Source organism: Anthonomus grandis, unplaced genomic scaffold (assembly GCF_022605725.1).
Source record: "Anthonomus grandis grandis unplaced genomic scaffold, icAntGran1.3 ctg00000290.1, whole genome shotgun sequence".
Taxonomy (NCBI): Eukaryota; Metazoa; Arthropoda; class Insecta; order Coleoptera; family Curculionidae; genus Anthonomus; species Anthonomus grandis.
In genome coordinates this window covers 269900-292642 of record NW_026088447.1, presented here as the reverse complement: position 1 = coordinate 292642, position 22743 = coordinate 269900, and the positions used below count along the sequence as shown (strand labels likewise).

At 32.8% G+C, this 22743-nt stretch overlaps 1 long non-coding RNA gene across 1 annotated transcript in view; it reads right to left on the bottom strand.

Moving 5' to 3' along the window:
* Positions 1-7156: 7156 nt before the first annotated feature.
* The window catches only part of LOC126749544 (uncharacterized), a 176235-nt gene continuing 160648 nt past the window's right edge, over positions 7157-22743 (bottom strand). Inside the window, exon 4 of the long non-coding RNA XR_007665121.1 lies at positions 7157-7184. This is a non-coding gene — a long non-coding RNA (uncharacterized LOC126749544). The remainder of the gene's footprint in view (positions 7185-22743) is intronic.

Here is a 22743-nt window from a genome sequence, read left to right as displayed (position 1 = left end):
GAGAAAAATCGAAATTTCGGTTTTTTACAATTAACATGTACTTTTTTAGATCGAAAATTTTGCATAACTTTTTTGTTATTAAAGATAGAGCTTTCATTTAAAAACAGTCAAGTACTCCTAGTGAAGAAGCACCTTACACATAATTATCAGAATTAAAAAAATTATAGTTTTTGAGAAAAATCGAAATTTCGGTTTTTTACAATTAACATGTACTTTTTTAGATCGAAAATTTTGCATAACTTTTTTGTTATTAAAGATAGAGCTTTCATTTAAAAACAGTCAAGTACTCCTAGTGAAGAAGCACCTTACACATAATTATCAGAATTAAAAAAATTATAGTTTTTGAGAAAAATCGAAATTTCGGTTTTTTACAATTAACATGTACTTTTTTAGATCGAAAATTTTGCATAACTTTTTTGTTATTAAAGATAGAGCTTTCATTTAAAAACAGTCAAGTACTCCTAGTGAAGAAGCACCTTACACATAATTATCAGAATTAAAAAAATTATAGTTTTTGAGAAAAATCGAAATTTCGGTTTTTTACAATTAACATGTACTTTTTTAGATCGAAAATTTTGCATAACTTTTTTGTTATTAAAGATAGAGCTTTCATTTAAAAACAGTCAAGTACTCCTAGTGAAGAAGCACCTTACACATAATTATCAGAATTAAAAAAATTATAGTTTTTGAGAAAAATCGAAATTTCGGTTTTTTACAATTAACATGTACTTTTTTAGATCGAAAATTTTGCATAACTTTTTTGTTATTAAAGATAGAGCTTTCATTTAAAAACAGTCAAGTACTCCTAGTGAAGAAGCACCTTACACATAATTATCAGAATTAAAAAAATTATAGTTTTTGAGAAAAATCGAAATTTCCGTTTTTTACAATTAACATGTACTTTATAAGATTGTAAATTTTGCATAACTTTTTTGTTATTAAAGATAGAGCTTTCATTTAAAAACAGTCAAGTACTCCTAGTGAAGAAGCACCTTACACATAATTATCAGAATTAAAAAAATTATAGTTTTTGAGAAAAATCGAAATTTCCGTTTTTTACAATTAACATGTACTTTATAAGATTGTAAATTTTGCATAACTTTTTTGTTATTAAAGATAGAGCTTTCATTTAAAAACAGTCAAGTACTCCTAGTGAAGAAGCACCTTACACATAATTATCAGAATTAAAAAAATTATAGTTTTTGAGAAAAATCGAAATTTCGGTTTTTTACAATTAACATGTACTTTTTTAGATCGAAAATTTTGCATAACTTTTTTGTTATTAAAGATAGAGCTTTCATTTAAAAACAGTCAAGTACTCCTAGTGAAGAAGCACCTTACACATAATTATCAGAATTAAAAAAATTATAGTTTTTGAGAAAAATCGAAATTTCGGTTTTTTACAATTAACATGTACTTTTTTAGATCGAAAATTTTGCATAACTTTTTTGTTATTAAAGATAGAGCTTTCATTTAAAAACAGTCAAGTACTCCTAGTGAAGAAGCACCTTACACATAATTATCAGAATTAAAAAAATTATAGTTTTTGAGAAAAATCGAAATTTCGGTTTTTTACAATTAACATATACTTTTTTAGATCGAAAATTTTGCATAACTTTTTTGTTATTAAAGATAGAGCTTTCATTTAAAAACAGTCAAGTACTCCTAGTGAAGAAGCACCTTACACATAATTATCAGAATTAAAAAAATTATAGTTTTTGAGAAAAATCGAAATTTCGGTTTTTTACAATTAACATGTACTTTTTTAGATCGAAAATTTTGCATAACTTTTTTGTTATTAAAGATAGAGCTTTCATTTAAAAACAGTCAAGTACTCCTAGTGAAGAAGCACCTTACACATAATTATCAGAATTAAAAAAATTATAGTTTTTGAGAAAAATCGAAATTTCGGTTTTTTACAATTAACATGTACTTTTTTAGATCGAAAATTTTGCATAACTTTTTTGTTATTAAAGATAGAGCTTTTATTTAAAAACAGTCAAGTACTCCTAGTGAAGAAGCACCTTGCACATAATTATCAAAATTGAAAAAATTATAGTTTTTAAGAAAAATCGAAAAATCGGTTTTTTACAATTAACATGTACTTTTTTAGATCGAAAATTTTGCATAACTTTTTTGATATTAAAGATAGAGCTTTCATTTAAAAACAGTCAAGTACTCCTAGTGAAGAAGCACCTTACACATAATTATCAGAATTAAAAAAATTATAGTTTTTGAGAAAAATCGAAATTTCGGTTTTTTACAATTAACATGTACTTTTTTAGATCGAAAATTTTGCATAACTTTTTTGTTATTAAAGATAGAGCTTTCATTTAAAAACAGTCAAGTACTCCTAGTGAAGAAGCACCTTACACATAATTATCAGAATTAAAAAAATTATAGTTTTTGAGAAAAATCGAAATTTCGGTTTTTTACAATTAACATGTACTTTTTTAGATCGAAAATTTTGCATAACTTTTTTGTTATTAAAGATAGAGCTTTCATTTAAAAACAGTCAAGTACTCCTAGTGAAGAAGCACCTTACACATAATTATCAGAATTAAAAAAATTATAGTTTTTGAGAAAAATCGAAATTTCGGTTTTTTACAATTAACATGTACTTTTTTAGATCGAAAATTTTGCATAACTTTTTTGTTATTAAAGATAGAGCTTTCATTTAAAAACAGTCAAGTACTCCTGGCAAAGGGGCACCTTGCACATAATTATCAAAATTGAAAAAATTATAGTTTTTGAGAAAAATCGAAATTTCGGTTTTTTACAATTAACATGTACTTTTTTAGATCGAAAATTTTGCATAACTTTTTTGTTATTAAAGATAGAGCTTTCATTTAAAAACAGTCAAGTACTCCTAGTGAAGAAGCACCTTACACATAATTATCAGAATTAAAAAAATTATAGTTTTTGAGAAAAATCGAAATTTCGGTTTTTTACAATTAACATGTACTTTTTTAGATCGAAAATTTTGCATAACTTTTTTGTTATTAAAGATAGAGCTTTCATTTAAAAACAGTCAAGTACTCCTAGTGAAGAAGCACCTTACACATAATTATCAGAATTAAAAAAATTATAGTTTTTGAGAAAAATCGAAATTTCGGTTTTTTACAATTAACATGTACTTTTTTAGATCGAAAATTTTGCATAACTTTTTTGTTATTAAAGATAGAGCTTTCATTTAAAAACAGTCAAGTACTCCTAGTGAAGAAGCACCTTACACATAATTATCAGAATTAAAAAAATTATAGTTTTTGAGAAAAATCGAAATTTCGGTTTTTTACAATTAACATGTACTTTTTTAGATCGAAAATTTTGCATTACTTTTTTGTTATTAAAGATAAAGCTTTCATTTAAAAACTGCCAAGCACTCCTGGCAAAGGGGCACCTTGCACATAATTATCAAAATTGAAAAAATTATAGTTTTTGAGAAAAATCGAAATTTCGGTTTTTTACAATTAACATGTACTTTTTTAGATCGAAAATTTTGCATAACTTTTTTGTTATTAAAGATAGAGCTTTCATTTAAAAACAGTCAAGTACTCCTAGTGAAGAAGCACCTTACACATAATTATCAGAATTAAAAAAAATATAGTTTTTGAGAAAAATCGAAATTTCCGTTTTTTACAATTAACATGTACTTTATAAGATTGTAAATTTTGCATAACTTTTTTGTTATTAAAGATAGAGCTTTCATTTAAAAACAGTCAAGTACTCCTAGTGAAGAAGCACCTTACACATAATTATCAGAATTAAAAAAATTATAGTTTTTGAGAAAAATCGAAATTTCCGTTTTTTACAATTAACATGTACTTTATAAGATTGTAAATTTTGCATAACTTTTTTGTTATTAAAGATAGAGCTTTCATTTAAAAACAGTCAAGTACTCCTAGTGAAGAAGCACCTTACACATAATTATCAGAATTAAAAAAATTATAGTTTTTGAGAAAAATCGAAATTTTGGTTTTTTACAATTAACATGTACTTTTTTAGATCGAAAATTTTGCATAACTTTTTTGTTATTAAAGATAGAGCTTTCATTTAAAAACAGTCAAGTACTCCTAGTGAAGAAGCACCTTACACATAATTATCAGAATTAAAAAAATTATAGTTTTTGAGAAAAATCGAAATTTCGGTTTTTTACAATTAACATGTACTTTTTTAGATCGAAAATTTTGCATAACTTTTTTGTTATTAAAGATAGAGCTTTCATTTAAAAACAGTCAAGTACTCCTAGTGAAGAAGCACCTTACACATAATTATCAGAATTAAAAAAATTATAGTTTTTGAGAAAAATCGAAATTTCGGTTTTTTACAATTAACATGTACTTTTTTAGATCGAAAATTTTGCATAACTTTTTTGTTATTAAAGATAGAGCTTTCATTTAAAAACAGTCAAGTACTCCTAGTGAAGAAGCACCTTACACATAATTATCAGAATTAAAAAAATTATAGTTTTTGAGAAAAATCGAAATTTCGGTTTTTTACAATTAACATGTACTTTTTTAGATCGAAAATTTTGCATTACTTTTTTGTTATTAAAGATAAAGCTTTCATTTAAAAACTGCCAAGCACTCCTGGCAAAGGGGCACCTTGCACATAATTATCAAAATTGAAAAAATTATAGTTTTTGAGAAAAATCGAAATTTCGGTTTTTTACAATTACCATGTACTTTTTTAGATCGAAAATTTTGCATTACTTTTTTGTTATTAAAGATAAAGCTTTCATTTAATAACTGCCAAGCACTCCTGGCAAAGGGGCACCTTGCACATAATTATCAAAATTGAAAAAATTATAGTTTTTGAGAAAAATCGAAATTTCGGTTTTTTACAATTAACATGTACTTTTTTAGATCGAAAATTTTGCATATTTTTTTTGTTATTAAAGATAGAGCTTTTATTTAAAAACAGTCAAGTACTCCTAGTGAAGGGGCACCTTGCACATAATTATCAAAATTGAAAAAATTATAGTTTTTAAGAAAAATCGAAATTTCGGTTTTTTACAATTAACATGTACTTTTTTAGATCGAAAATTTTGCATAACTTTTTTGTTATTAAAGATAGAGCTTTCATTTAAAAACAGTCAAGTACTCCTAGTGAAGAAGCACCTTACACATAATTATCAGAATTAAAAAAATTATAGTTTTTGAGAAAAATCGAAATTTCCGTTTTTTACAATTAACATGTACTTTATAAGATTGTAAATTTTGCATAACTTTTTTGTTATTAAAGATAGAGCTTTCATTTAAAAACAGTCAAGTACTCCTAGTGAAGAAGCACCTTACACATAATTATCAGAATTAAAAAAATTATAGTTTTTGAGAAAAATCGAAATTTTGGTTTTTTACAATTAACATGTACTTTTTTAGATCGAAAATTTTGCATAACTTTTTTGTTATTAAAGATAGAGCTTTCATTTAAAAACAGTCAAGTACTCCTAGTGAAGAAGCACCTTACACATAATTATCAGAATTAAAAAAATTATAGTTTTTGAGAAAAATCGAAATTTCGGTTTTTTACAATTAACATGTACTTTTTTAGATCGAAAATTTTGCATAACTTTTTTGTTATTAAAGATAGAGCTTTCATTTAAAAACAGTCAAGTACTCCTAGTGAAGAAGCACCTTACACATAATTATCAGAATTAAAAAAATTATAGTTTTTGAGAAAAATCGAAATTTCGGTTTTTTACAATTAACATGTACTTTTTTAGATCGAAAATTTTGCATAACTTTTTTGTTATTAAAGATAGAGCTTTCATTTAAAAACAGTCAAGTACTCCTAGTGAAGAAGCACCTTACACATAATTATCAGAATTAAAAAAATTATAGTTTTTGAGAAAAATCGAAATTTCGGTTTTTTACAATTAACATGTACTTTTTTAGATCGAAAATTTTGCATTACTTTTTTGTTATTAAAGATAAAGCTTTCATTTAAAAACTGCCAAGCACTCCTGGCAAAGGGGCACCTTGCACATAATTATCAAAATTGAAAAAATTATAGTTTTTGAGAAAAATCGAAATTTCGGTTTTTTACAATTACCATGTACTTTTTTAGATCGAAAATTTTGCATTACTTTTTTGTTATTAAAGATAAAGCTTTCATTTAAAAACTGCCAAGCACTCCTGGCAAAGGGGCACCTTGCACATAATTATTAAAATTGAAAAAATTGTAGTTTTTGAAGAAAATCGAAATTTCGGTTTTTTACAATTAACATGTACTTTTTTAGATCGAAAATTTTGCATATTTTTTTTGTTATTAAAGATAGAGCTTTTATTTAAAAACAGTCAAGTACTCCTAGTGAAGGGGCACCTTGCACATAATTATCAAAATTGAAAAAATTATAGTTTTTAAGAAAAATCGAAAAATCGGTTTTTTACAATTAACATGTACTTTTTTAGATCGAAAATTTTGCATAACTTTTTTGTTATTAAAGATAGAGCTTTCATTTAAAAACAGTCAAGTAGTCCTAGTGAAGAAGCACCTTACACATAATTATCAGAATTAAAAAAATTATAGTTTTTGAGAAAAATCGAAATTTCGGTTTTTTACAATTAACATGTACTTTTTTAGATCGAAAATTTTGCATAACTTTTTTGTTATTAAAGATAGAGCTTTCATTTAAAAACAGTCAAGTACTCCTAGTGAAGGGGCACCTTGCACATAATTATCAAAATTGAAAAAATTATAGTTTTTGAGAAAAATCGAAATTTCGGTTTTTTACAATTACCATGTACTTTTTTAGATCGAAAATTTTGCATAACTTTTTTGTTATTTAAGATAGAGCTTTCATTTAAAAACTGTTAAGTAGTCCTAGCAAAGGGGCACCTTGCACATAATTATCAAAATTGAAAAAATTATAGTTTTTGAGAAAAATCGAAATTTTGGTTTTTTACAATTAACATGTACTTTTTTAGATCGAAAATTTTGCATAACTTTTTTGTTATTAAAGATAGAGCTTTCATTTAAAAACGGCCAAGTACTCCTCGCAAAGGGGCACCTTGCACATAATTATCAAAATTGAAAAAATTATAGTTTTTGAGAAAAATCGAAATTTCGATTTTTTACAATTAACATGTACTTTTTTAGATCAAAAATTTTGCATAACTTTTTTGTTATTAAAGATAAAGCTTTCATTTAAAAACTGCCAAGTACTCCTCGCAAAGAGGCACCTTGCACATAATTATCAAAATTGAAAAAATTATAGTTTTTGAGAAAAATCGAAATTTCGATTTTTTACAATTAACATGTACTTTTTTAGATCAAAAATTTTGCATAACTTTTTTGTTATTAAAGATAGAGCTTTCATTTAAAAACTGTTAAGTAGTCCTAGCAAAGGGGCACCTTGCACATAATTATCAAAACTGAAAAAATTATAGTTTTTGAGAAAAATCGAAATTTTGGTTTTTTACAATTAACATGTACTTTTTTAGATCGAAAATTTTGCATAACTTTTTTGTTATTAAAGATAGAGCTTTCATTTAAAAACGGCTAAGTACTCCTCGCAAAGGGGCACCTTGCACATAATTATCAAAATTGAAAAAATTATAGTTTTTGAGAAAAATCGAAATTTCGATTTTTTACAATTAACATGTACTTTTTTAGATCAAAAATTTTGCATAACTTTTTTGTTATTAAAGATAGAGCTTTCTTTTAAAAACTGTTAAATACTCCTAGCGAAGGGGCACCTTGTACGTAATAATCAAAAACTAAAAAAATTGTAGTTTTTGAGAAAAATTGAAATTTCGGTTTTTTACAATTACCATGTACTTTTTTAGATCGAAAATTTTGCATAACTTTTTTGTTATTAAAGATAAAGCTTTCATTTAAAAACTGCCAAGCACTCCTGGCAAAGGGGCACCTTGCACATAATTATTAAAATTGAAAAAATTGTAGTTTTTAAAGAAAATCGAAATTTCGGTTTTTTACAATTAACATGTACTTTTTTAGATCGAAAATTTTGCATATTTTTTTTGTTATTAAAGATAGAGCTTTTATTTAAAAACAGTCAAGTACTCCTAGTGAAGGGGCACCTTGCACATAATTATCAAAATTGAAAAATTATAGTTTTTGAGAAAAATCGAAAAATCGGTTTTTTACAATTAACATGTACTTTTTTAGATCGAAAATTTTGCATAACTTTTTTGTTATTAAAGATAGAGCTTTCATTTAAAAACGGCTAAGTACTCCTAGTGAAGGGGCACCTTGCACATAATTATCAAAATTTAAAAAATTATAGTTTTTGAGAAAAATCGAAATTTCGGTTTTTTACAATTAACATGTACTTTTTTAGATCGAAAATTTTGCATAACTTTTTTGTTATTAAAGATAGAGCTTTCATTTAAAAACTGTCAAATACTACTTGCAAAGGGACACCTTGTACGTAATAACCAAAAACTAAAAAAATTGTAGTTTTTGAAAAAAATCGAAATTTCGGTTTTTTACAATTAACATGTAATTTTTTAGATGGAAAATTTTGCATAACTTTTTTGTTATTAAAGATAAAGCTTTCGTTTAAAAACTGCCAAGCACTCCTAGTGAAGGGGCACCTTGCACATAATTATTATAATTGAAAAAATTATAGTTTTTGAGAAAAATCGAAATTTCCGTTTTTTACAATTAACATGTACTTTATAAGATTGTAAATTTTGCATAACTTTTTTGGTATTAAAGATAGAGCCTTCATTTAAAAACTGTCAAGTACTCCTTACAAAGGGGCACCTTATACGTATTAATAAAAAACTAAAAAAATTGTAATTTTTGAAAAAAATCGAAATTTCTGTTTTTTACCATTAACATGTACTTTATTAGATCGAACATTTTGCATAACATTTTATTTGTACAAGTTCCCTAGGTACTATAATGAGCTAGACAAGGATATTATTATTAAATTAAGTATACTTACCCCATATTCATTTGTAAGGAGAAAGAGAAGATAAATAAAATTTTCCTATGTGATATTTAATAAGTACCATTTATTGTATCCAATAGACTGTTAGGAATAGAACGCTTTGAATCTTTATAATTAAGTGGACATTAAATAATAATAAAATATTAATAAACTTGATTTTGTTGTTTCTTTTATTAATAACCCAATTTTTCGTTCAAACTGGTACGACCGTCTCCGGTTTGATCGGTCGGTGGTACCCACATGCTGTAGTTCTCCTTTGAGGCGTCTTCGGCGTAACCCTTGCGTTTATCTATCTCTGTTTTGTGTTGTCTTTGTTCGTTTCGTTTCTGATTCTTCTTCTTCTTTCTCTCGTCCTCGGTGGTCGAGTGGTCATCTGCAAATTTAACAACATTAAAGAAGGAGAAGAAGAAGAAGTCAAATAATGATGGTACTCTAGAAGTACCATCAAATAGTAGGCTCAGTTGGGACAAAAGAAAACAGTTTAATGTACTAAGAAAATTTGACCTTGAAAGGTATTTTCAAGGTCACTTGAAGGTCGAGACAAGGTGTGTAGTTGTTAGAAAAATTGGTGCAAGTGAGTTTAACCTCGCGGATAATTTTCAAGGTCAACACAAGGTCGACACAAAGTAAGTAGTTCCTAGAAAAATTGGTGCAAGTGAGTTTGACCTCGCAGATAATTTTCAAGTTCACTAGAAGGGCGAGACAAGGTAGGTAGTTCGTAGAATATAAGTGCAAGTGAATATGACCTCGCGGATAATTTTCAAGGTCACTAGAAGGTCGACACAAGGTGAGTAGTTGTTAGAAAAATTGGTGCAAGTGAGTTTGACCTCGCAGAAAATTTTCAAGGTCACTCGAAGGTCGAGACAAGTTAAGTAGATCGTAGAAAATAAGTGCAAGTAAATATGACCTCGCGGATAATTTTCAAGGTCACTAGAAGGTCGAGACAAGTTAAGTAGATCGTAGAAAATAAGTGCAAGTGAATATGACCTCGCGGATAATTTTTAAGGTCACTAGAAGGTCGAGACAAGGTAGGTACTTCGTAGAATATAAGTGCAAGTGAATATGACCTCGCGAAAAATTTTCAAGGTCACTACAAGGTCGACACAAGGTAAGTAGTTGTTAGAAAAATTGATGCAAGTGAGTTTGACCTCGCGGATAATTTTCAAGGTCACTAAAAGGTCGAGACGAGGTAGGTAGTTCGTAGAATATAAGTGCAAGTGAATATGACCCCCCCAGGTAATTTTCAAGGTCACTAGAAGGTCGACACAAGGTGAGTAGTTTGTAGAAAAATCGGTGCAAGTGAGTTTGACCTTGCGGATAATGTTCAAGGTCACTAGAAGGTCGAGACGAGGTGAGTAGTTGTTAGAAAAATTGGTGCAAGTGAGTTTGACCTCGCAAATAATTTTCAAGGTCACTACAAGATCGACACAAAATAAGTAGTTCCTAGAAAAATTGGTGCAAGTGAGTTTGACCTCGCAGAAAATTTTCAAGGTCACTCGAAGGTCGAGACAAGTTAAGTGGATCGTAGAAAATAAGTGCAAGTGAATATGACCTCGCGGATAATTTTCAAGGTCACTAGAAGGTCGACACAAGGTGAGTAGATGTTAGAAAAATTGATTCAAGGGAGTTTGACCTCGTGGACAATTTTCAAGGTCACTAGAAGGTCGTGACAAGGTAAGTAGATCGCAGAAATTAAGTGCAAGTGAATATGACCTCGCGGATAATTTTCAAGGTCACTCGAAGGTCGACACAAGGTGAGTATTTGTTAGAAAAATTGGTGCAAGTGAGTTTGACCTCGCAGAAAATTTTCAAGGTCACTCGAAGGTCGAGACAAGTTAAGTAGATCGTAGAAAATAAGTGCAAGTGAATATGACCTCGCGGTTAATTTTCAAGGTCACTACAAGGTCGACACAAAGTAAGTAGTTCCTAGAAAAATTGGTGCAAGTGAGTTTGACCTCGCGGATAATTTTCAAGGTCACTAGAAGGTCGACACAAGGTGAGTAGTTGTTAGAAAAATTGGTGCAAGTGAGTTTGACCTCGCGGATAATTTTCAAGGTCACTAGAAGGTCGACACAAGGTGACAGAGTCGAAGAAAAATTGGTGAAGAATTATTTACCTTGATTTGGCCTTTAAGTGACCTTGAAAATTATCCGCGAGGTCAAACTCACTTACACCAATTTTTCTTCGAACCCCTCACCTTGTGTCGACCTTCTAGTGACCTTGAGAATTAACCGCGAGGTCAAACTCACTTGCACTTACTTTCTACGAACTACTTAACTTGTCTCGAACTTCTAGTGACCTTAAAAATTATCCTTGAGGTCAAACTCACTTGCACCAATTTTTCTCCGATCCTGTCACCTTATGTCAACCTTCTAGTGACCTTGAAAATTATCCGCGAGGACAAACTCACTTGCACCAATTTTTCTTCGACCCTGTCACCTTGTGTCGACCTTCTAGTGACCTTGAAAATTAACCGCGAGGTCAAAATCACTTGCACCAATTTTTCTTCGACCCTGTCACTTTGTGTCGACCTTCTAGTGACCTTGAAAATTAACCGCGAGGTCAAAATCACTTGCACCAATTTTTCTTCGACCCTGTCACCTTATCTCGACCTTCTAGTGACCTTGAGAATTAACCGCGAGGTCAAAATCACTTACACCAATTTTTCTTCGACCCTGTCACCTTGTGTCGACCTTCTAGTGACCTTAAAAATTAACCGCGAGGTCAAAATCACTTGCACCAATTTTTCTTCGACCCTGTCACCTTGTCTCGACCTTCTAGTGACCTTGAGAATTAACCGCGAGGTCAAAATCACTTACACCAATTTTTCTCCGATCCTGTCACCTTATGTCGACCTTCTAGTGACCTTGAAAATTATCCGCGAGGACAAACTCACTTGTATTAATTTTTCTTCGACCCTGTCACCTTGTGTCGACCTTCTAGTGACCTTGAAAATTATCCGCGAGGTCAGACTCACTTGCACCAATGTTTCTTAGACCCTGTCGCCTTATGTCGACCTTCTAGTGACCTTGAGAATTAACCGCGAGGTCAAAATCACATGCACCAATTTTTCTTCGACGCTATCACCTTGTCTCGACCTTCTAGTGACCTTGAAAATTATCCGCGAGGTCAGACTCACTTGCACTAATTTTTCTTCGACCCTGCCACCTTGTCTCGACCTTCTAGTGACCTTGAGAATTAACCGCGAGGTCAAAATCACTTACACCAATTTTTCTCCGATCCTGTCACTTTATGTCGACCTTCTAGTGACCTTGAAAATTATCCGCGAGGACAAACTCACTTGTACCAATTTTTCTTCGACCCTGCCACCTTGTCTCGACCTTCTAGTGACCTTGAAAATTATTCGCGAGGTCAAAATCCCTTGCACCAATTTTTGTTCGACTCTGTCACCTTGTTTTGACATTCTAGTGACCTTAAAAATTAACCGCGAGGTCAGACTCACTTGCACCAATTTTTCTTCGAAACTCTCACCTTGTGTCAACCTTCTAGTGACCTTGAAAATTATCCGCGAGGTCAAACTCACTTGCACCAATTTTTCTTCGACCCTGTTACCTTGTGTCGACCTTCTAGTGACCTTGAAAATTAACCGCGAGGTCAAAATCACTTGCACCAATTTTTCTTCGACCCTGTCACCTTGTCTCGACCTTCTAGTGACCTTGAGAATTAACCGCGAGGTCAAAATCACTTACACCAATTTTTCTCCGATCCTGTCACTTTATGTCGACCTTCTAGTGACCTTGAAAATTATCCGCGAGGACAAACTCACTTGTACCAATTTTTCTTCGACCCTGCCACCTTGTCTCGACCTTCTAGTGACCTTGAAAATTATTCGCGAGGTCAAAATCCCTTGCACCAATTTTTGTTCGACTCTGTCACCTTGTTTTGACATTCTAGTGACCTTGAAAATTAACCGCGAGGTCAGACTCACTTGCACCAATTTTTCTTCGAAACTCTCACCTTGTGTCGACCTTCTAGTGACCTTGAAAATTAACCGCGAGGTCAAAATCACTTGCACCAATTTTTCTTCGACCCTGTCACCTTGTCTCGACCTTCTAGTGACCTTGAGAATTAACCGCGAGGTCAAAATCACTTACACCAATTTTTCTTCGACCCTGTCACCTTGTGTCGACCTTCCAGTGACCTTGAAAATTAACCGCGAGGTCAAAATCACTTGCACCAATTTTTCTTCGACCCTGTCACCTTGTCTCGACCTTCTAGTGACCTTGAGAATTAACCGCGAGGTCAAAATCACTTACACCAATTTTTCTCCGATCCTGTCACTTTATGTCGACCTTCTAGTGACCTTGAAAATTATCCGCGAGGACAAACTCACTTGTACCAATTTTTCTTCGACCCTGTCACCTTGTGTCGACCTTCTAGTGACCTTGAAAATTAACCGCGAGGTCAAAATCAATTGCACCAATTTTTCTTCGACCCTGTCACCTTGTCTCGACCTTCTAGTGACCTTGAAAATTATTCGCGAGGTCAAAATCACTTGCACCAATTTTTCTTCGACCCTGTCACCTTGTATCGACCTTCTTGTGACCTTGAGAATTAACCGCGAGGTAAAAATCACTTGCACCAATTTTTCTTCGATCCTATCACCTTGTCTCGACCTTCTAGTGACCTTGAAAATTATCCGCGAGGTCAGACTCACTTGCACCAATGTTTCTTAGACCCTGTCGCCTTATGTCGACCTTCTAGTGACCTTGAGAATTAACCGCGAGGTCAAAATCACTTGCACCAATTTTTCTTCGATCCTATCACCTTGTCTTGACCTTCTAGTGACCTTGAAAATTATCCGCGAGGTCAAAATCACTTGCACCAATTTTTCTTCGACCCTGTCACCTTGTATCGACCTTCTAGTGACCTTGAAAATTATCCGCGAGGTCAAAATCACTTGCACCAATTTTTCTTCGATCCTATCACCTTGTCTCGACCTTCTAGTGACCTTGAAAATTATCCGCGAGGACAAACTCACTTGTACCAATTTTTCTTCGACCCTGTCACCTTGTGTCAACCTTCTAGTGACCTTGAAAATTAACCGCGAGGTCAAAATCACTTGCACCAACTTTTCTTCGACCCTGTCACCTTGTATCGACCTTCTTGTGACCTTGAGAATTAACCGCGAGGTAAAAATCACTTGCACCAATTTTTCTTCGATCCTATCAACTTGTCTCGACCTTCTAGTGACCTTGAAAATTATCCGCGAGGTCAGACTCACTTGCACCAATGTTTCTTAGACCCTGTCGCCTTATGTCGACCTTCTAGTGACCTTGAGAATTAACCGCGAGGTCAAAATCACTTGCACCAATTTTTCTTCGATCCTATCACCTTGTCTCGACCTTCTAGTGACCTTGAAAATTATCCGCGAGGTCAGACTCACTTGCACCAATGTTTCTTAGACCCTGTCGCCTTATGTCGACCTTCTAGTGACCTTAAGAATTAACCGCGAGGTCAAAATCACTTGCACCAATTTTTCTTCGATCCTATCACCTTGTCTCGACCTTCTAGTGTACTTGAAAATTATCCGCGAGGTCAGACTCACTTGCACCAATGTTTCTTAGACCCTGTCGCCTTATGTCGACCTTCTAGTGACCTTGAGAATTAACCGCGAGGTCAAAATCACTTGCACCAATTTTTCTTCGATCTTATCACCTTGTCTCGACCTTCTTGTGACCTTGAGAATTAACCGCGAGGTAAAAATCACTTGCACCAATTTTTCTTCGATCCTATCACCTTGTCTCGACCTTCTAGTGACCTTGAAAATTATCCGCGAGGTCAGACTCACTTGCACCAATTTTTCTTCGACCCTGCCACCTTGTCTCGACCTTCTAGTGACCTTAAAAATTATTCGCGAGGTCAAAATCCCTTGCACCAATTTTTCTTCGACCCTGTCACCTTGTGTCAACCTTCTAGTGACCTTGAAAATTATCCGCGAGGTCAAACTCACTTGCACCAATTTTTCTTCGACCCTGTCACCTTGTCTCGTCCTTCTAGTGACCTTGAAAATTATCCGCGAGGTCAGACTCACTTGCACCAATGTTTCTTAGACCCTGTCGCCTTATGTCGACCTTCTAGTGACCTTGAGAATTAACCGCGAGGTTAAACTCACTTGCACCAGTGTTTCTTGGACCCTCTCACCTTGTGTCGACCTTCTAGTGACCTCGAAAATTAACCGCGAGGTCAAAATCACTTACACCAATTTTTCTTCGACCCTGTCACCTTGTCTCGACCTTCTAGTGACCTTGAAAATTATCCGCGAGGTCAAACTCACTTTCACCAATTTTTTTCTAACCCTATCACCTTGGGTCGACCTTCTAGTGACCTTGAAAATTAACCGCGAGGTCAGACTCACGTGCACCCATTTTTTAAAGATTGGGAAAATTTTACGTGTAAAATCATATAACTACATGGGTAAAAATACGTTTGGAACGAATTTACCAGTATAAAAATAGAATGAAAAAATATAAAAATAAATGCCTGGAAAATTTAGAATCTCTCAACAGGTTTTTCCTCATTTTCTCGAAAACTAGTAGGAAAATGGAAGTTTTTCATTCAGCATTAGATTCACAATCGAAAATAGAACAAATCATATGGAATAACATTTTTCCCTAAATCGAAAAATAAAGAAGTTATGGAGGATTTTCGAGAAAATGAAAAAGTGTAGAATTGAAGTGCAAAATTGAAAAAAAAATTTTTTCGAAAAAATTTAATTTTTTTTGGGCAAATCGATAACTCACTCAAAATGCGTCAAAAAAGTCTTATAAAACATTTTTGAAAAATGTACCAGAAAAAAGTTATACCCAAAAAGTCTTCGTCAAAAAATCCAAAGGGTACCCCTGGAAAAATGTTCATGATTTCGGTTTTTATTTTTATTTTGGAAAACTATTAGTCGTAGAAAGAAATTGTTAAAACAAAAGTTGTTGCGAATTTCAATACGCATCAGATGCAATAGAAAAATAATTTTTAGGTCTAACAGTTTTCCAGAAAATTGATAGAAACCTCTAAACAGTTTTTCCTAATTTTCTTAAAAACTAGTGGGAAATTGGAAAATTTTCTTTTAGCATTAGATTCACAATTAAAAATAGAACAAATCATATAGAATAACATTTTGACGTAAATCGAAAAATAAAGAAGTTATAAAAGATTTTCGAAAAATTAAATAATTTTTGTGCAAAAAAATTTTTTTTTAAGAAAATTATTTTTTTTTAATAATTCGATAAATCGCTCAAAAACCTTTAAAAAAGTCTTATAAAACCCTTTGACCGCTTGATTTTTACGTTATTTACCGGGCATTAAGAACCGCAGATTCACACTTACAAAGGCTAAAACAACAGAATAAAAATCAATGGAGAACAGATTTCTTATATTTGTTTAATTGTTAATAAAAGCGCACTTTAGGACTAAACAAAAAAAAATACAAAAAACCAAGGTACAGTAGTAAAAAGAGCACATTTTTACAATAAAACAGTAAAATCGGAAGTAAATACTCACCATTTTCATGAAACCCACTAGACCCGCTTGTTCCCGGTTTCGCGTCATCCTTGTTCACCACTTCTGCTTTATTCTGACGACACTTCCGCTCCAAATCGGTGATTTCCTTCTCGATTTCCCCGGAAATGTGCTGCAGTTTTGTCGTTCTGAATCCAACGAGACCATACCCAAAGTCGTAGCTCCTTTATTAACCGAGATACAAATTTTTAGTTTCCATATATGTGCACCAAAAACCCAAAGTTTGGAAGTCTATATCTCGGCTTCTGTAAGTACCAGCTTTAAAAATCCAACAGTTTTATCTTAGATTCAGCGTTCTGAATATAACGAGACTATTCCCAAAGTCATAGCTCTTTTACTAACCGAGATACAAATTTTTAGTTTCCATATATATGCACCAAAAACCCAAAGTTTGGAAATCTATATCTCGACTTCTGTCAGCACTAGCTTTAAAAATCCAACGGTTTTGTCTTAGTTTCGTCGTTCTAAATCGAACGCGACTATTCCCAAAGTCGTAGCTCCTTTATTAACCGAGATACAAATTTTCAGTTTCCATATATGTGCTCCAAAAACCCAAAGTATGGAAATCTATATCTCGACTTCTGTTAGTACTAACTTTAAAAATCCAACAGTTTTATCTTAGTTTCAGCGTTCTGAATCCAATGAGACTATTCCCAAAGTCGTAGCTCCTTTACTAACCGAGATACAAATTTTCAGTTTCCATATATATGCACCAAAAACCCAAAGTTTGGAAATCTATATCTCGACTTCTGTCAGTAGTAGCTTTAAAAATCCAACGGTTTTGTCTTAGTTTCAGCGTTCTAAATCCAACGCGACTATTCCCAAAGTCGTAGCTCCTTTATTAACCGAGATACAAATTTTCAGTTTCCATATATGTGCACCAAAAACCCAAAGTTTGGAAATCTATATCTCGACTTCTGTTAGTACTAACTTTAAAAATCCAACAGTTTTATCTTAGTTTTAGCGTTCTGAATCGAACGAGACTATTCCCAAAGTCGTAGCTCCTTTATTAACCGAGATACAAATTTTCAGTTTCCATATATGTGCTCCAAAAACTCAAAGTTTGGAAATCTATATCTCGACTTCTGTTAGTACTAACTTTAAAAATCCAACAGTTTTATCTTAGTTTCAGCGTTCTGAATCCAACGAGACTATTCCCAAAGTCGTAGCTCCTTTATTAACCGAGATACAAATTTTCAGTTTCCTTATATGTGCACCAAACACCCAAAGTTTGGAAATCTATATCTCGACTTCTGTCAGTACTAACTTTAAAAATCCAACAGTTTTATCTTAGTTTCAGCGTTCTGAATCCAACGAGACTATTCCCAAAGTCGTAGCTCCTTTATTAACCGAGATACAAATTTTCAGTTTCCATATGTGTGCTCCAAAAACTCAAAGTTTGGAAATCTATATCTCGACTTCTGTTAGTACTAACTTTAAAAATCCAACAGTTTTATCTTAGTTTCAGCGTTCTGAATCCAATGAGACTATTCCCAAAGTCGTAGCTCCTTTATTAACCGAGATACAAATTTTCAGTTTCCTTATATGTGCACCAAACACCCAAAGTTTGGAAATCTATATCTCGACTTCTGTCAGTACTAACTTTAAAACTCCAACGGTTTTATCTTAGTTTCAGCGTTCTGAATCCAACGAGACTATTCCCAAAGTCGTAGCTCCTTTATTAACCGAGATACAAATTTTCAGTTTCCATATATGTGCTCCAAAAACTCAAAGTTTGGAAATCTATATCTCGACTTCTGTCAGTACTAGCTTTAAAAATCCAACGGTTTTGTCTTAGTTTCAGCGTTCTGAATCCAATGAGACTATTCCCAAAGTCGTAGCTCCTTTATTAACCGAGATACAAATTTTCAGTTTCCATATATGTGCTCCAAAAACTCAAAGTTTGGAAATCTATATCTCGACTTCTGTCAGTACTAGCTTTAAAAATCCAACGGTTTTGTCTTAGTTTCAGCGTTCTGAATCCAATGAGACTATTCCCAAAGTCGTAGCTCCTTTATTAACCGAGATACAAATTTTCAGTTTCCTTATATGTGCACCAAACACCCAAAGTTTGGAAATCTATATCTCGACTTCTGTCAGTACTAACTTTAAAACTCCAACGGTTTTATCTTAGTTTCAGCGTTCTGAATCCAACGAGACTATTCCCAAAGTCGTAGCTCCTTTATTAACCGAGATACAAATTTTCAGTTTCCATATATGTGCTCCAAAAACTCAAAGTTTGGAAATCTATATCTCGACTTCTGTCAGTACTAGCTTTAAAAATCCAACGGTTTTGTCTTAGTTTCAGCGTTCTGAATCCAATGAGACTATTCCCAAAGTCGTAGCTCCTTTATTAACCGAGATACAAATTTTCAGTTTCCATATATGTGCTCCAAAAACTCAAAGTTTGGAAATCTATATCTTGACTTCTGTTAGTACTAACTTTAAAAATCCAACAGTTTTATCTTAGTTTCAGCGTTCTGAATCCAACGAGACTATTCCCAAAGTCGTAGCTCCTTTATTAACCGAGATACAAATTTTCAGTTTCCATATATGTGCTCCAAAAACTCAAAGTTTGGAAATCTATATCTCGACTTCTGTCAGTACTAGCTTTAAAAATCCAACGGTTTTGTCTTAGTTTCAGCGTTCTGAATCCAATGAGACTATTCCCAAAGTCGTAGCTCCTTTATTAACCGAGATACAAATTTTCAGTTTCCATATATGTGCTCCAAAAACTCAAAGTTTGGAAATCTATATCTTGACTTCTGTTGGTACTAACTTTAAAAATCCAACAGTTTTGTCTTAGTTTCAGCGTTCTGAATCCAATGAGACTATTCCCTAAGTCGTAGCTCCTTTATTAACCGAGATACAAATTTTCAGTTTCCATATATGTGCTCCAAAAACTCAAAGTTTGGAAATCTATATCTCGACTTCTGTCAGTACTAGCTTTAAAAATCCAACAGTTTTATCTTAGTTTCAGCGTTCTGAATCCAATGAGACTATTCCCAAAGTCGTAGCTCCTTTACTAACCGAGATACAAATTTTCAGTTTCCATATATATGCACCAAAAACCCAAAGTTTGGAAATCTATATCTCGACTTCTGTCAGTAGTAGCTTTAAAAATCCAACGGTTTTGTCTTAGTTTCAGCGTTCTAAATCCAACGCGACTATTCCCAAAGTCGTAGCTCCTTTATTAACCGAGATACAAATTTTCAGTTTCCATATATGTGCACCAAAAACCCAAAGTTTGGAAATCTATATCTCGACTTCTGTTAGTACTAACTTTAAAAATCCAACGGTTTTATCTTAGTTTCAGCGTTCTGAATCCAACGAGACTATTCCCAAAGTCGTAGCTCCTTTATTAACCGAGATACAAATTTTCAGTTTCCATATATGTGCACCAAAAACCCAAAGTTTGGAAATCTATATCTCGACTTCTGTTAGTACTAACTTTAAAAATCCAACAGTTTTATCTTAGTTTCAGCGTTCTGAATCCAACGAGACTATTCCCAAAGTCGTAGCTCCTTTATTAACCGAGATACAAATTTTCAGTTTCCATATATGTGCTCCAAAAACTCAAAGTTTGGAAATCTATATCTCGACTTCTGTTAGTACTAACTTTAAAAATCCAACAGTTTTATCTTAGTTTCAGCGTTCTGAATCCAACGAGACTATTCCCAAAGTCGTAGCTCCTTTATTACCCGAGATACAAATTTTCAGTTTCCATATATATGCACCAAAAACCCAAAGTTTGGAACTCTATATCTCGACTTCTGTCAGTAGTAGCTTTAAAAATCCAACGGTTTTGTTTTAGTTTCGTCGTTCTAAATCCAATGCGACTATTCCCAAAGTCGTAGCTCCTTTATTAACCGAGATACAAATTTTCAGTTTCCATATATGTGCACCAAAAACCCAAAGTTTGGAAATCTATATCTCGACTTCTGTTAGTACTAACTTTAAAAATCCAACAGTTTTATCTTAGTTTCAGCGTTCTCAATCCAATGAGACTATTCCCAAAGTCGTAGCTCCTTTATTAACCGAGATACAAATTTTCAGTTTCCATATATATATGCACCAAAAACCCAAAGTTTGGAAATCTATATCTCGACTTCTGTCAGTACTAGCTTTAAAAATCCAACGGTTTTGTTTTAGTTTCGTCGTTCTAAATCCAATGCGACTATTCCCAAAGTCGTAGCTCCTTTATTACCCGAGATACAAATTTTCAGTTTCCATATATATGCACCAAAAACCCAAAGTTTGGAACTCTATATCTCGACTTCTGTCAGTAGTAGCTTTAAAAATCCAACGGTTTTGTTTTAGTTTCGTCGTTCTAAATCCAATGCGACTATTCCCAAAGTCGTAGCTTCTTTATTACCCGAGATACAAATTTTCAGTTTCCATATATATGCACCAAAAACCCAAAGTTTGGAACTCTATATCTCGACTTCTGTCAGTAGTAGCTTTAAAAATCCAACGGTTTTGTTTTAGTTTCGTCGTTCTAAATCCAATGCGACTATTCCCAAAGTCGTAGCTCCTTTATTAACCGAGATACAAATTTTCAGTTTCCATATATGTGCACCAAAAACCCAAAGTTTGGAAATCTATATCTCGACTTCTGTTAGTACTAACTTTAAAAATCCAACAGTTTTATCTTAGTTTCAGCGTTCTCAATCCAATGAGACTATTCCCAAAGTCGTAGCTCCTCTATTAACCGAGATACAAATTTTCAGTTTCCATATATGTGCTCCAAAAACTCAAAGTTTGGAAATCTATATCTCGACTTCTGTCAGTACTAGCTTTAAAAATCCAACGGTTTTATCTTAGTTTCAGCGTTCTGAATCCAACAGGACTATTCCCAAAGTCGTAGCTCCTTTATTAACCGAGATACAAATTTTCAGTTTCCATATATATGCACCAAAAACCCAAAGTTTGGAACTCTATATCTCGACTTCTGTCAGTAGTAGCTTTAAAAATCCAACGGTTTTGTTTTAGTTTCGTCGTTCTAAATCCAATGCGACTATTCCCAAAGTCGTAGCTCCTTTATTAACCGAGATACAAATTTTCAGTTTCCATATATGTGCACCAAAAACCCAAAGTTTGGAAATCTATATCTCGACTTCTGTTAGTACTAACTTTAAAAATCCAACAGTTTTATCTTAGTTTCAGCGTTCTCAATCCAATGAGACTATTCCCAAAGTCGTAGCTCCTCTATTAACCGAGATACAAATTTTCAGTTTCCATATATATATGCACCAAAAACCCAAAGTTTGGAAATCTATATCTCGACTTCTGTCAGTACTAGCTTTAAAAATCCAACGGTTTTGTCTTAGTTTCAGCGTTCTGAATCCAACGAGACTATTCCCAAAGTCGTAGCTCCTTTATTAACCGAGATACAAATTTTCAGTTTCCATATATGTGCACCAAAAACCCAAAGTATGGAAATCTATATCTCGACTTCTGTCAGTACTAGCTTTAAAAATCCAACAGTTTTATCTTAGTTTCAGCGTTCTGAATCCAACGAGACTATTCTCAAAGTCGTAGCTCCTTTATTACCCGAGATACAAATTTTCAGTTTCCATATATATGCACCAAAAACCCAAAGTTTGGAAATCTATATCTCGACTTCTGTCAGTAGTAGCTTTAAAAATCCAACGGTTTTGTCTTAGTTTCAGCGTTCTAAATCCAACGAGACTATTCCCAAAGTCGTAGCTCCTTTATTACCCGAGATACAAATTTTCAGTTTCCATATATATGCACCAAAAACCCAAAGTTTGGAAATCTATATCTCGACTTCTGTCAGTACTAGCTTTAAAAATCCAACGGTTTTATCTTAGTTTCAGCGTTCTGAATCCAACAGGACTATTCCCAAAGTCGTAGCTCCTTTATTAACCGAGATACAAATTTTCAGTTTCCATATATGTGCTCCAAAAACTCAAAGTTTGGAAATCTATATCTCGACTTCTGTTAGTACTAACTTTAAAAATCCAACAGTTTTATCTTAGTTTCAGCGTTCTGAATCCAACGAGACTATTCCCAAAGTCGTAGCTCCTTTATTAACCGAGATACAAATTTTCAGTTTCCATATATGTGCTCCAAAAACTCAAAGTTTGGAAATCTATATCTAGACTTCTGTCAGTACTAGCTTTAAAAATCCAACGGTTTTGTCTTAGTTTCAGCGTTTTGAATCCAATGAGACTATTTCCAAAGTCGTAGCTCCTTTATTAACCGAGATACAAATTTTCAGTTTCCATATATATATGCACCAAAAACCCAAAGTTTGGAAA